The sequence below is a fragment of the Aedes aegypti genome, unplaced genomic scaffold (genome assembly GCF_002204515.2).
Source record: "Aedes aegypti strain LVP_AGWG unplaced genomic scaffold, AaegL5.0 Primary Assembly AGWG_AaegL5_hic_scaff_1007_PBJ_arrow, whole genome shotgun sequence".
NCBI classification, from domain to species: domain Eukaryota; kingdom Metazoa; phylum Arthropoda; class Insecta; order Diptera; family Culicidae; genus Aedes; species Aedes aegypti.
Genome location: NW_018734414.1, coordinates 1 through 7,019, shown reverse-complemented (window position 1 = coordinate 7,019; position 7,019 = coordinate 1). Strand labels below are relative to the sequence as shown.

General features: G+C 36.4%; 1 non-coding gene across 1 annotated transcript; it reads right to left on the bottom strand.

The window, feature by feature from the left end:
* Positions 1-3,318: 3,318 nt before the first annotated feature.
* Trnal-gag lies at positions 3,319-3,392 on the bottom strand. The gene has a single exon. It is a non-coding gene; the product is annotated as a tRNA-Leu (tRNA).
* Between the last annotated feature and the right edge of the window lie 3,627 nt (positions 3,393-7,019).

Sequence of the window (7,019 nt, the reverse complement as noted above, 5' to 3'; positions counted from 1 at the left end):
TCGTCATTCCTCACTCCTCATTATTTACTCTGCATTTCTTCATTCTACACTCCTTATTCTTCATTTCTCACTCCTCATTCCTCATTCCACATTCCTCATTCCCTCTCGGGAGAATTGCTTCACCCTCTAGGAGAATTACTTTACTTTCTCGGGGAAAATTAATTGATTGTACCGTAAAACGGGGTAACTTTGATAATGCGGGTAACTTTGATAGTGCGAGACCCCCAACATACTAAACGAAATAACGAAGTTTCTGTCAATTCGTTAAGAAAAACGAATGCAAAAGTGAGAGTGAAGACACTTCATGTCAAAGCTATTTTCGTTGCAAATCAAGTGCATTTGAGGATTTTATGCAAATATTAAAATTTATAACATTTTAGGCATTTTTGCAACGCTTACAAAACAATCTGTTCTACGACCACTATTTGATAAAGTCAGAATGAAAACCATTTTACAAACTGGGACCATTTTTGTAATCAAAGTCAGAAATTTCCATACAGCGTTAAACGCCTAGAGGTATGCAACACCCTATAAATGTTCCTGTAATTCATTCAATCTTTTTCGATTTATACTCCATTATCAAAGTTACCCCAAAACAGAAAACCGACTTTCGATTATATGAAAATTATGTATCCATTCAGAATAAATCTATTGGCAATCTATCAAGTGCAATCGATAAGCTAGGATGTCAGTACTTGTTTTAAAAATATAAAATTGTAATTTCTTTGAAACAGCATGCATAAAATTGAAGTTTTCATCGAAAAAAACTATCAAAGTTACCCCCGTTTTTACGGTACCCCGTTTGGCATAAAATCGTTTGGCATAAGGTCGATTTGGCATAAGCCGTTTGGCATAAAGTCGTTTGGCATAAGGTTGTTTGCACAGTGGCCGTTTGCATAATGGTTATTTGGCATAATGGTCATTGGCATAATGACTGACTTAGAATGAATATCGCATTTTTGAATCTTTTACCGAGATCCAACACCACCGAGCCCATAGCAAAAAATTTGGAAGGTTTGCAATAAACATGGTGTTTGTTCAGAGATTTTCCAAGCTATGAATGTAAAAAAATGTTGTGATATTAGAGGAGCATAACTAAATAAAACACGTAACGGGTCTGGTGGAAGATCTTTTCGGAATGATATTTTTTTCTACATCTCAGAACATAGGATATCTTTGAGCTAGATGCGATCTACATATTTGAAAATATTAAATTGGCAAAGGAAGTTCGTAGAAGAATATTTCGCTCATAGAATATTTCGAAGCAGATCGAGCTTTGTCCCAGTTTGGACGAGAAAACTTGATGAAAATTACTTGATAACAAGAAAGGAAAATTCATTTGCAAAATATTTAAAGCTCTAATCCAAAGACCTTTTATTACAGCAGAATGCAAAAATAGCCTGTATACGAGAGCAGATAATTTTTCGTTCAAAATGTTTGAGGCTCTAACGCAAAAAAAATGTTCCCACTGCATAACTCAAATGAACAACACATTTAAAAAAATATATATGTGGCAAAACTTTTGAACGAATCAATATAAATTTTAAATTTTGGACGTGTGAGTCAAAAACAACGTTAATAATCGAAAGAAGGGAAAAAGAGATCATGTATTTGCAAGAAAAAAAATATTATTTCAATTATTGGCAGGTTCTAAATAAATTATCATTCTACAGCACGTCTTGCAAGAATTTGATAATACAGAAAATATAAAATAGGTTCACATTTAGCTATAAAATATAAAGAACAGCCTATTTTTCAAAAAGAAGGCAACATTTATGATTAAAATAGAAGAAGACGCCAAAAATAATCGCGGCATAATACAACGAAAAGACATCCAAGCATGGGAAAAATTCACTCTCTCATTGGAAATTGGAAACACTCAGCTTGGTCGGAGAAACGGCAATCTCGCTTCTTGACCGCTTGTGGATGTGAGCGAGAGAAATGCCAATATTCGAGTGAATGTTTCCCATGCTAGAAGACATCAAAAAATGCGTTCCGAATTCCAGTTGCCCCGAATGACCGGTTTCCTCGAAAAGCGGTGCAATTTAAAAAGAAGCTATAGGTAATAGTCTTCAGTGGCTGGATAGTGAACGAGAAAGAACGATGAGCAATCAAATTGAAGGAGGTATTCTGTCATTCTTGCTATGCACATGTTGGGCAAAAAATGCTGGAGGACGGTAAAAAAGAAGGATGCATATTAGATGGTTAGTTCGATCACCACCCTGAAATGTATAAAGTTACGACAATTATGAGTGCCAAAAACTTTTCGGGGACGTGGGTTAATGGTGTGAAACGGGGATATTCAGGGCATTCGCGGAACTGGTGTTCAGGGAAAGCACATTCGGGGAAAAGTAGCACTGTAATCAACACTCTTTATACCATAATAATGGTTACATCATGTTTAGAAAAAAAACATAGAATGTTGGAAGAAGGGTAAATTTGTACTAAATATATTAAAATCTCAGTGCAAAAACAATATTCCAATAGCGAAACTCCAAATGAAGCACTTGTATTTGAAAGAAGGGTAATTTCTGGATAAATAATTAAAATACTATTAGCAATAATTTTCCTAATATGCTTTAGTTTATTCAAGAGCATATGATTGTTGAATAAAGTGTCATTTTGTTTCAATTGACTCAAAGCCTGACAAGCATGATGCGTTCAGAAAGATTCATTAGAAACGTAAAACGAATGCCATATTAAGGAAATTCTTGTTTTCAGACTCATTTATGCCCAACGACCATTATGCCAAACGACTTTATGTCAAACGACTTTATACCAAATGACCTACCACCGAATTAATTTACCCTTTCGAGGAAATTGATTTACCCTCTCAGAAGAATTGATTTTACCCTCTATGGGAAATTGTTTTAACCTCTCGAGGGAATGATTTACTCTCCCATGTATTGCCTTGATGTATTTGATCACATAAACATATTCATTAAAATAATTCACTTCTTTTACAACTACAAAATCAAATCTTAAAACAATACATACCATGATTCCAAATCAACCTCTCTATTCATAAAACTTTCAAAATGCTAATTTTTTCATTGTTGCTATCTGCCCTTCTGCTTATTTGGTATCTTCTATAGTAGAGGAAGTGGTGGGCAAAATGAACAGGGTTGGTAACACGAACACCGTGCCTCTTACCTAGAAAAAAAACTAATTTGAATTCTTGTTTTTAATTATGATTTCGTGGTTTACGGCTAACCAGCGAGTGGAAGTTAACAACTACCGAAAGCTAAAACATTACATATAATTTGCAATTGGATTAGATGGAAAAATTGATGTGAAGATTTGCGAAAAAGTTACACGTCTTCTCAGTGAGAATCGAACTCACGACTCCCCGATCTCTCAGTTGGGCGCGTTAACCACTACGCCATGAGAAGACTCATGAACGCAGAAGTTTAACCTGAATTCGATTTCAGCTCAATAATCACGTGGTCCTTTTTTTCGCAAAGGTCACCCCATGGAAGCCCATGGAATAGAGACCTCAGCCAGCGCAGTTGCTGGCTAGTGTAGTGTGCTATTCCTATACCTAAAAAACAATGCGCTTTCGGGCCAGGCATTGGATATATACAGAAAGCGTTGTGTTTGGCATGGGCATCTAATTCTTCCGAAAGAGTGCACTTTGCGAAAAAGGACCTCGTGATTATTGAGCTGAAATCGAATTCAGCTTAAATTCTGCGTTCATGAGTCCTCTCATGCGTAGTGGGTTAACGCGCCCCAACTAGAGACCGGGGCATCGTGAGTTCGATTCTCACTGAGAAGACGTGTAACTTTTTCGCAAATCTCACATCAATTTGTCCATCCTAATCCAATTGCAAATTATATGTTAATGTTTAGCTTTTCGGTAGTATATTTGAATTGATTTTATCACGCACGGACGATTTAGCGCATAAATCGAAGGTTCGGAGGTCAATTGAATTGAAAATATCAACGAAAACTAAAAAATAGAATATCACGTTGGAAAGATAGAACGGAAAGTAACTTTCAGCTCGAGGTCTTTAGGTTTTCAATCCTGAATATTTGAGCATTTTGCACCTTATTAGACTACTGCGCAGAAAATTTTTGCACAGTGAACATTTGCACATCTCACACATCAGTTTGACAGCCTGCTTGGATACTAACATTTTCGTCCTTGTTTTGATTTTGTGCGCCAAAAATGACATCCACGTACCTCCATGTGACGCTTTTTGTATCATTATTTTACAAATGTGGTATAAGCTGTAATATCCAAAGACACATGTCCATGAATGATATCCAAATATTGCCAGAAATGCACTGAAAGAATGCTACAGTGCAGAATTCATACATCTAGATGACGAGTTAAGTTCGTTCCTCAGCCTGGAGCACTTGGGCGAACCCGTAAGGCAACGACGATGATTAAGTTGCTGAAAGTTCTTCCGTTCTGAATCTGCTGGTAAAGGATCTGATTCTGGAGACGATTTAGATGATTCTATCATTTTTGATCTAGCAAACAATAGCTTCTCAAAGGAAAAACTTCCCAATGAGCTTTACGGCGGCTGGCTATTGTTGCCGTTCACGCTTTCAAGGACCGTGTAAAATGAAACAACGTAACGAAGTCTCTTAGGCAGGGTTGTAGCTTCGCAATACGATGAAGACTTTTTTACATCAATGATGATTGCTTTAAAATAAACAGAGCCATAAAGAAACTTTCGTGCTATCTATTTGACTGCTTCGGAGGCCTTGAGGTTTTTCAGTGAGATGAATATCGTTATATATCATGTCAAATCTGATACCTTTAAATTTCTTTTGAATTGATTACAATCCTGAATGAATATATTTTTCGAAAATGCACTGAAAATTACAAAAATATTTGTTTTGCTCACGTTATTTTTGCATGATGTTCATTTTACCACCAACAGCGTTCATTTTACCCACATGGTGCAGGGTTAAATGAACATTTGCATCGTTTTTTTGCAAGCGATGAAAATTGTTGAAAAATTTAGATATTTTAGTCTGAATTCGTTGTCGTTGCTCTAGGTAACATCCCTACTTAGATGTTGTGCGATAGAAAACTATAGAAATTCCTCGTTTTTCTATTAGAAACAAGATGATATCCTTAAGGTGTTCATTTTTACCACCCCTTCTCCTAGATAGCTTTCAAACCATACGCCTGCTGATGTTACCGTTAAGTCACCAGTCACCGTGCGGCCTCCATTCACCGTAAATTTCTACAGAATATACAATTTTCACAAATTATTCTTTGTCAGCAAAATAAGATAAAATTGATGAAATGAAGTAGTTTTTGTCACAAAGCATTTTGAAAAACCTAGTTAATGTAGTCAAAATCATGTGAATTCTGTTTGATAATGAGATTTTTCAACACTCTTAGTAGAAACGCCAAAAATTCACATTTTTTCATTTTAACGCAAGAGTATGAAATTTTTCAAAATTTCAACAAGTTTTCACTGTGGATACTATTAGTAAGATGGATTTCATTGTATGAAGCAATGAGATTTTATGCAAATTAGAATTTTTTATTGTGTCTCAGCCGAAACCCAAATGCACGGTGAATGGACCCTTTTCAATATATATGGTTCCTATTACCGTGCATTAGTGTAAAAGGCATGAAATTATTCGGTAATATTAGATTCATTGTTATGTCGTGATTAAACTACTTCATATTTAGTTTTAGAGTGAATGTGGAAAGGCTTGGACAATACAGTCAAACCTCCTATAACGATTTTAGTGAAAAAATAATTTAGCCAATTTGTAAACTCTTTATGTTTTTTTTTTTTGTAAATGAAGATTCGAATATTCTTAAAAATAAGTGCGCACACTACTAGCAACATAGTTGCTCCATCAACAACGTTTTTCAAGATACGCAATATAATCGTGACGAAAAACTATATGCACGGTAAATGGTGACATAGAACGGTACGAGGCGACCTTAACATGACATTTTCAAACATAATTTTTGAGTATTTTTTTTGTTATGCATCACTAGTTTTAGATTTTCCATGAATTATGATACAACTTCACGCTACGTAGTGTATTCTTCGCTTCAAATTATTTGTTTTTTTAAATAATTTTAAATTTTAATTAATTTAATTAATTTTTTGAACTGCAAATTATTCTTTAAATGCACGGAGAATGGTAGCTTGACGGTAAGTGAGGGTGCAAATTGTATGCAGCATATGAACAATTTCATTAGAATCTAAAAATTCGTGCCAATTGTCAATACGTAGAAGCTGATACTGTTCTTACTCAGAAGCTTTCCTCAATCCATCGATAGAATTCATCCGGGAAAGTACGTTGCCATCATTGTTCCAATCAAACCACCGAGGAAAACACATTCTCATTTCTCACCGCATATAGCTCACTATCTCCACTCGTCATCCCATCTCTTCATCACAAACCCACCATCATTCACCCTCTCTCACCCATTCCATACGAACTCTCCTCCGGATGATGAATTTTTAAATTGAACCGATAAGTTTCGCCCATCTAAATTGAACGGGCCGGCAGGCAGGCAGGCGGGCAACCCGCGGAGCAAATAAATCGTATCGAAAATCCTGATTGAGTGACCGACCGGAAAGATCGCCGAGACGAGCGGCCACTCGAATGTTGCAAATTCCTCCAATCCAGCGGCATACGTTACCTCCTCGGCGTAGGGTGCCGGCATTATTTGGCGAAGGATCTTCTAATGCGAAAGATCGTAAGCTTTTCTCCTGTAAACAAAGCACTCTTTCCCATATCTAAACTCCCAGTGGTTTCTTGTGAAAGTGTAACACGTCAACATTTCCCTCTCATCCTTAAATTGACCTGCATTCAGACGCAGCCGGCGCCGTTATTGTTATACTGATGGACACATTGAAGATGCTTTGAAGTTTTTCGTTTGATATGATTTGAATTCAGCAAAAACTTTCACCACACCCTACACTTCCAGCCAATATGCACAGCACATTGTACCTACATGGGTCCTACAACACAAAGTTACAAGCGCGGATTGTGATCCTACTTTCCTGCCGGTTTGTCGAACGCTTCTG